Below are 9,423 nucleotides of genomic sequence, written 5' to 3'. Positions count from 1 at the left end.
TTTTTGTTTGTTTGCTGATATCTGGAAAAATCATGATTCAAATAATTGCTTATACGTTAACCAGAAATGGCATTATATATAGTTTGTCAATGAACATGATGAAAGGAGTTGTGATTTTCAATATATGCATCCTTTCTGTTCTGTGGTAAAAGTTTTTATCAGGTTAAGCTTTTAAGATCTGCTTGTAACCGAATTTTCAGGTGAGTGATTAAATGACAGGCACTCATCATGACAGCTACTTCATGTACTTGTTTGAAGATTAAATTTGATCTTTTCTTAGCCCAACATACATGTATTCCTTTTCACACAAACAATTGTAAAAAGGATTGTAGTGTTAGTTATAAATGAAATGCAATAGGCTTAGGATTAATTTTACTATTCAGATTTGTATTGAAAGTCTTAGCTGAATTTTTGTGTTAAAAACAGTTAAGTAACGCTTTAAACATATGAACTTGAAAAAATGATATACTTTGACATGTCACAGTTCTTATTTATTTAACTTACATGTATTCCTCTTGGGTCAAAGTTAAGATATCAGATTCTGAAATTAGATAAATGATATACATGATATAAAGCATTAAAAATATACTGCAAAAACTTTAATTTATTTTAAAAGATTATTTAAGGATAAAAAATTATGGGATCGTAAATGGTATGATGTTGTGTGGAGACACATTGGTTTTCGGACAATAACTTTAGTTTAAGAGAATAGGTCCACAAAAGGAAGGTTGGGATCGGTTTTGGGATGGTCCCATCCATTAAGGAAAAAGGGGCCCAAAACAAGCACTTTTCTACTTTAAGGATAATAAATTGTGTATAAGCATTTCAATTGCTCTGAAATTGTACCAAAATGTTTGAAACCACAAGTAGGTTTGGATACATTTATGGGGTTATAAGTCCAAAGTTTAGGAATTAAGGGCCAAAAACAAGCATTTTTCTAGTTGCAAGACACCCTTGTAGATTCTGAAAAAAAGAACAGGCTAATGACGCTAAAAGGCAGCACTCACACCTTATATGATAACCCTATATTATTGTTATGCTTTTTATAATATGCATGTGACTGACATTGTTTGATCTGACTGTAGTTTAATATCTTAATTTTAGAATTTGAGAGGGTAATGTTCATATTTATTAATCATTTATATTAATTTTTGTTATTGTTCATTTTCTGTTTTCAGTGATCCCAGTCTCAGTTATTATATTCTACCCAAACATGAAAACTTAGCAAGATGATTTATATTACTCATTTACCTTGGAAAGTTGAATTGTCAGTTTGGTTCTCAGAAGAAGAGGGTTTTTTTTCTGAAAAAAAAGAGGTATTATATACTATTAATTTATACAATATTGTTAAACAAGAGGAGATGATACTAGCAAATAATTTTCATGATGAATACCGTACATTTTTATTCAAGCATTGATACACATATAGCAAGTTTGAAATTATTCATTGGTCAAATAGTTCATGGCTTGCAATCTAAAAATATAAACATAAATAATTTAAGAAATACAAGTAATGATAAGACAATTTGTTACACAATCATGATGGCCCTGCTATTTAAGATGAGTTCTGAACATATGTCAGTTGTTCCGTAGAACCTTTTTGACTTACGTTTCAACTGAAAGTTCAGTTAAAGAAATTATCGTCTTTAACTTGTCCTTGCCATAGTTTGACATTCTTTGGATTGGCAAAAGCTCTGCTGGTACACCAGATACGGTAATCTTGCCATCCTGTACTTTTTTATAAGGGAATCTACTTTCCTTTTCCACTGCTTTAGCTACAAAATAGTAAATACTAAGATGTAACTATATATATAAATAGATATATATGTTTAGACGAGTTGTATATACATTATGTACACAGCTATGTATCATCATCATTGATGGCGATCTGATGGATCAATATGTTGTAGAGTTGTCACTGACTCCGACATACTTATATATATATATATATATATATATAGGTTTGAACGTAGTTTTCAATTTAGACTCGTGTATATATATATATATCCGACATATATATATATATATACGAGTCTAAATTGAAAACTACGTTCAAACCTATATATATATATATATATATATAAGTATGTCGGAGTCAGTGACAACTCGTCTAAACATCAACCCAACTATGTTAGATCTGTAAATTTGCTTTCGCAAATTTTTGGTTCTTCCCTCGCCGGGATTCGAACCCACGCTACTGTGATATCGTGACACCAAATCGCCTGCACTGCAGCCGTCCTGCTAGACCACACGACCACCTGGACTCTCAAATTAAAAGAGCTTTCGCTGGCCATGTGTTACCTTTCCACGTCAGTTTTAATCTAGCGGCGTACTACAGTACATGATATATAAGGCATGAAGATGTTATTGTTACAGATCAGCTAAATTATCTATAGTAAAGGATCCTAGAAATTAATGTAAGATACAGTCACAGAAAATTATTATATTCATAAGTACGTCTGAGTCTATATATATATATACAACTCGTCTAAACATCAACCCAACAATGTTAGATCTTTAAATTTGCTTTTCTTTCCTCTGCAGGATTCGAACCCCTGCTACAGAGATATTGTGATACCAAATCGCCTTCACTGCAGTGGTCCCGCTAGACCACACGACCACCTGGGCTTCACAATGATAAAGTTTTTGGTGGCTGTGTTTTATTTCCTCGTCAGTTTCAATCTCGCAGCGTACTACAGTACATGATATATAAGGCATGGAGATGTATATATATATATATACATATATAAAACAAGTCTAAATTAAAAACCATGTTTAAACCTTTGATTTTGTTGGATAAAATCTGTAATTTTTATACATGTGCATGTAAAACAAATTTCGTTGTAGAAGGGTCCAAATATATATATCCCATTTAAAGACTGTTATATAGCAATAGCAATAACCATTGATTGTGCAGAGTCAATATGATAATTTTTACGTATTCCATCTCGTGATGCAACCAGTTCTTATATACATTTGTACGACATATACTGAATACTATATTAGATATATTACTTGTTCCTTCTGTTATAATGAATAAGTGGAAAACAAAAGGGGCTGGAAGATAACAATTTTAGACTACACCACATTCTTAAATATACTTATTACATTGGTTGCAAGGAATTACATTAATTTTCCAGTGAATTAAAACCGCTCATGGTTATTTCACTCTCTGACGTCATACAACAATAGGAGCTATCAAGACATCAATAAGGGTGGATCAAAACAAAAATTGAATGTGTAGAAAAAAGAAATAGTTCCTTTCATGTTTTACATTAATTTCTTTAAAAAATGTCATTTGCCAATGTTAAACTAATTAAAAAATTCAAATGTCAAAAAATATTCAATTCAATATTGTTCTCTATTCGAATTCTTTGAGTAGTTATTCTATAATTTATGGTGTACCGTACATCAGTGATTTAGATTTCTTTGATTTTTATTCTGAATATATGAAAAAATGGGTAGTTCTGCAAACAGCTGACAAGAAAAAACAAATTAATAATATTTATATTTTTTTTCAGCTTTGCTCTCCATCAGACCACAGATGAACTATCACTTGTGATTGTTTAAACGCCGTCACGTGGTGACCCCCTATGAGACCGTATGGGGTTAGTATGTTTCATAACGCGTTAATGGTGACGTCATCTATTAATGTTGTCATGTTTCATTGTTTATTTTTCAACAAAACTCCGCAGAAAAAGTCCAGCGTCCAATAAATTCGTTATACGGTTAACTACTGACCCCCTATGGATTCGTAGAGGGTGAATAAAATTCATAGGGGGTGAGGCCGGATATTGTCCATCCATCAATCACACTTCAGTTTCCAGATTTTTATAGAAAAGGTTAAGGCAAATTTAGTTTTAGTTTTAGTTTTTGTAAGTACATTTTATGATTTTTAATTACAAAGTTCAATTTTCACACTTATTGGAAATGGGATTATAATTATTAGAGTTATTTCCCTTGAAATTGTTAGTATTCATATGTATTCAACACTAACAAATGACTAAAGCATTTATAATTTTAGACCTATACAGATAACTTTATGCTGAATTTGCAAACATATTTTATTAGATATAGGACAGTCAGCGGTACTACTGAAGAAGTAATATTATTATACTTATATAAGTAAATTTGAAGGATACTTAACTTCAGTGAATTTTATTTACTTGTATAAGTAAAAAAATATTGGCTGAGTTATGTCCCTTAGACATTCAGATTATTTTACTTCAGTAGAAGTATTATAAAAGTGATCCCTTCTTTTATTGAGTTTTTTAGGATTTCTTTGCTAAAATATAATTTCAAATTATCTGCCCTTTGCAGATGTCTTTACTAATCATTTAAGTGTAATTTCATGGACAATGAAAATCCTATTTGTCTGTTATCTTCAGAACACTGTACTGGTCATTTACAAGCCCACAAGGAGATTTTTTGAAGGCCTTGGGTAAAAACTTAAGATCTTTGCACAATCAGTTTCTTAGTTAAATTAATTAGATAAAACATTGAACTCCAATAAAAAAAATATAAGCTATCTTAGGAAAAATTATTAAAGCCATGATTTTACATCTCAAAACTTGAGAATTTGTGTGAGATTGTAAGAAAAATTGTATAAGTAAATTTTTGAGAAAATTAAAGGCAGATTATTTAAACATTATAGTTAACTTATATATGTATACTTTTTTTTTACTTCTTCAAGTAAATAAAAATAACTTGTACAAGTAGTACCCCTGACTGCAGGAAGATGTGGTGTGAGTGCCAATGAGACAACTCTCCATCCAAATAACAATTTATAAAAGTAAACTATTATGTACACCGCCTTCAACACAGAGCCTTGGCTCACACTGAACAAAAAAGTTATAAAGGGCCCCAAAATTACTAGTGTAAAACCATTCAAACGGGGAAAGCAACGGTCTAATCTATATAAAAATTAGAAACGAGAAATACATATAAATTACATAAACAAATAACAACTACTGTACATCAGATTCCTGACTTAGGACAGGTGCAAACATTTGCAGCGTGATTTAACGTTTTAATGGTACCAAACCTTCTCCCTTTTGCCTGAAACAATAGCATAACATTACACCATAGAAAACCACACGATAATATCAATTGGAAGGCTTTATTCAATCAAAAAATGTAAGTTAACTTAATTTTTAAAAACTTAAATTTTTATTTGAACAGGGTTTTATTTAAATAACTGAAAAGGGCCAACACATCTGTCCACCTAATATGTACATTCACTGATGTCCTCAAACCTATCTGTTCCATTGGTCTTTTGATTTCCTAAAATACACACAATTAAAAGAGTTTATTTTCATATATATTTTAGAAGAACTGCCATTTAGTTAAAAAAAAGTTTTGTGATACTGCTTAAGGTAGGTCACAGGAAGCTTGATGTGACCAATCCTTTTTTTTTTTGAATAATTTGTCATTTTTAGAGTTTACCAATTTATGATAAATTTTAATTTTAATCTGCCTCCACAAAGTGAAATGCAATTTTAATATTGTCAAATAAAGAATCATAAACAATTTAATAATTTACGGCGTCATAAGCGCTTTTTCTGGCTAATAACTGCTTCACACCTTCCATTGTTACATGTAAATGTACTAACAATCTTATCAAAGTTTGCTTTGCTTCTATAATGGGAAAGATTTTATATTTTGTGTGTAGCTTTAAAATGATGAGTTGGAACCTATTACTTGTACTTCACAACTTTTAGTTCAACCATATTTTAGTATGTATAAAGAATGTGATGACTAGTCACATGTTAGTTTTTGTTGATTAACTGATATTTGATATTAATCTTTGAAATAGTAATGCTTTACCAAAGTATTAGTTTTTAGAACTTGATTGACTCTTTGTAAACCAACTCTTGAAGTCATTTTACATTGTCATACTTATCAATATCATTGAAAGAAGTTTCTCTGTTTTTGTTAGTTTGAAATTTAATAATTATGGTTCATGTACAAGGATTGATTTTAATTTTTTTTTAAAAGCCTACAGTTATAATGGGTAGGTTATATTCAGATCTGATGTTATACCACCTCCTTTAATCCAAAATTTTGAAATTTCAGGTCCAGACAAATTTGATGAAACTTAAACACAATGCTTATTACCAAATAACACAGGTCAAGTTCGAATTTTGGTGGCGTCACTTTAACTTTTAGAGTTATGACCCTTTGTAAGTGGGAAATTGGTGAGTTTTAGTATTAAATCGTTACTTTAGTTTTCCTCAACCAAATGTCATCAAAGGAGAAGGTCCGGTAAGACCCCTTTTTGGCCCCAAAATATAACAGTTTTACACAATTGTTAAAATGTAAACTTTAAGTTATTTATTGGACAGTTGAATGCTTCTGCTACATAAAAATGGGCTGTTTTTGACAAAACAATTGACATATATCGGGTTGTATCACTATTAAGTCATGCTAAATTACTGAAAACTTTAAAATTCTATCATTTTAGTTAAATTTTAGACGGTTTCCTTGTAAAACGAAAGTGGCCGCATTCGTGTTCATCCTTAATATTGAAATGTAAGTTGTATTTTATGATAATACAAAACATATATAAAGGTTGTGGATGAACACGGATGCGGCCACTTTCATTTTCGACAAAAACTATCTGAAAAGTGACGTTTTTTGGCATATTTGAGAGATTTTGCATATTTGAGCTTGAATCTGATCGTTTTTAATGACTAAATCAGTTAAAATCTTGGGTAGGCTCACTTTTTCTGTTCATCAGTTATGTCTCTTTTCAACTTATGATAATGCATGCTGGGGAATCATCTGCATCCATGATGGACAAGTTCTCATTTATTTCTTGTTGTAATATGATCTTTTATTAGTTATATATATACCATTTGTTATATGAAGGTAAACCTTCTGAACTATTTCAGGGTTGTCTTTGATAAAGCTGCACATCTTAGGTGTGCCCATCTCTATCATGTTTTGGTTTAAATCAACCCCCATCAAACAAGCCTCTACACCAGTGTCTGCAAGTTCTTTTATCTATATAAAAGATAAAAGCAATGACTTACTTTAAAATTTTCTTTCACAATAGTTTTACAGAAATTTGTCAATCATTAAGTTAATGCATCTTAATGCCTAAGACATTGGATAATAAAAAAACAATACGGAGGGGCTCATGCTTCTTATTTAATATTAAAAAAACAAATCATACTCAACATATTTTTCAAATGATTTTTTTATTTCGTTCTTTTGTTGTACTGTTATACCACTGTCCCAGGTTAGAGGAGGGTTGGGATACCGCTAACATGTTTAACCCCACCACATTATTTGTGTATGTGCCTGTCCCAAGTCAGGATCCTGTAATTCAGTGGTTGTCATTTGTTTATGTGTTACATATTTGTTTTTCGTTCGTTTTTTTTTAACATAAACAAGGCCGTTAGTTTTCTCGTTTGAACTGTCTTTTCTGGGCCTTTTATAGCGGACTATGCGTAATGGGCTTTGCTCATTGTTGAAGGCCGTACAGTGACCTATAGTTGTAAATGTTTGTGTCATTTTGTTCTTTTGAGGATAGTTGTCTCATTGCCATTGGCAATCATACCACATCTTCTATTTTATATATTGATAGTATTTTTCAGGAAAAGTCTGGTCTTTAAACAATTCATTCCAAAAAAAACATTAACAAAAATGGAAATTAAATTCAACAAGAATAAGGTAAATTGATCATTCCTCATATAGTACCTATAGACATCATTTTTGTGTAGAGACTCAGATAGATGTTTTTGTGTACATTTATTTGAAGATGCATGTGGTATGAGTGCCAATAAGACAACACTCCATCAAACTCATAATTTGTTAATTTTCAACATTTTTAATTGTTCAAAATATTTACCTACCAAACTACAGATCTTTTTTTAATAATTGTTTGGAATGATTTAGTGGTTCTGATGGTTCACTGTTTATTTCTTTTGCCTTTTCTTTATAATCATTTTTATCCTCAAGGCTAAGTTGATTCCAACTATTGGACCAATTTTCCATTTTACCTAATTTCTCTGTAATACAAAATAAAACAAATTTAAAGAATTATTTTTTTTCCAAGTTGAAACTGAAAATTAAATTGCTATGACATGGAGGACTATTCAAGTCATGCACTTTTTTCTTGTAGTACCTATTTTACAATAGTCATGACAGTGTGAACCAATTCTTTCAAAGATGTCTTTTATGGCAATCATCAAAGTGAAACTTATTCTTAAAAAAAAACCTAATGATTTAAAGTGTATTTAAAATACCCATGGACACTAGATTTAAGAAATAATCAAATTGAATCAGAAAATGGCTGTCCCTGTATTAAAATTACCATAATAAGTAAAGTATTAAAGACACCTGCTACAATAAGGAAATAAATACTGTTAACTGAAAATAAAGGAATAAAGAATTTACACAATATATGTTTCTAGTGTCTTTCAAATATTTTAACTATGTGTTTTTTTGTGTTGATATTTAATGATGTTGTACATGTGTTATAAACAATTTGCCTTTGAAAATATTGATTGTATCTATCTAGTATAACATTTTTTTTCTAATGAACACATTAACCAAATAATTTTGTTTTAGTATAATGTATACAGAATGTGATGACTAGTCACATGTTAGTTTTAGTTGATTAACTGATATTTGGTATTAATCTTAATATACTTAATAGTAATGCTTTACCAAAGTATTAGTTTTCAGAACTTGATTGACTCTTTATAAACCAACTCTTAAAGTCATTTTACATTGTCAATACTTGTTGACAGAAGTTTTTTTTCTCCCATGAATAGAAATTTGGCCTATCGGGTAAGCAATATTCTTAGATAGCTTGTTTGATATTAAGCGTCACTGATGAGTCTTTTGTTTAGATGAAACGTGCATCTGGCATATATACAAAATTTAGTCCTGGTATCTATGATGAGTTTCTTTAGTATTGAAAGGGGCATTAAACACCAATCAACCACTCTTGACTCTTTCTGCTTGACTTCTATTTTTATGCTTTAACCTGCGGATGTCATTTTTGGTATGTAGAATAAAAATAATGAATGGTCAGGTTAATTCAATAATTGCTAATCAAGTTATAGTAACAAGTGTTGAGTTAATTTGCTCTTTGATATAGAGAATTTAACCAAATTTTATAATTTATACTGTAGGTTTGGAACTAAAGAACATGAAGAAGTAAAAGACTTGAAAAAGCTTACAATTTTTAAATAAATAACAAGCACAGGTAATTAAACAACATTGAAAAATTAAGAATATTCCAAGCTTGAATGATAGCTTGTTTTAACTGAAAACAAGAGTTGACATACACGAACAATCCGGAAGGGTGACTCAACATCAACAATACATTTTTAAAATAAATTTTATATTTATATCGGTTTATTGACTGTTTTTGTTTCAGATGATAAAAATGTGCTATCTTTAAGAAAT

General features: G+C 30.2%; 1 long non-coding RNA gene across 1 annotated transcript; it reads left to right on the top strand.

Annotated features, from left to right (window-relative positions):
- Nucleotides 1-3,519: 3,519 nt before the first annotated feature.
- LOC143051938 (uncharacterized) lies at nt 3,520-9,223 on the top strand. Its single transcript, XR_012970958.1, has 3 exons — nt 3,520-3,608; nt 6,076-6,197; nt 9,147-9,223. It is a non-coding gene; the product is annotated as an uncharacterized LOC143051938 (long non-coding RNA).
- The last annotated feature ends 200 nt before the right edge of the window (nt 9,224-9,423 follow it).

This window comes from Mytilus galloprovincialis, chromosome 11, assembly GCF_965363235.1.
Source record: "Mytilus galloprovincialis chromosome 11, xbMytGall1.hap1.1, whole genome shotgun sequence".
NCBI classification, from domain to species: Eukaryota; Metazoa; Mollusca; class Bivalvia; order Mytilida; family Mytilidae; genus Mytilus; species Mytilus galloprovincialis.
This window is presented reverse-complemented; position numbering and strand designations above follow the sequence as displayed.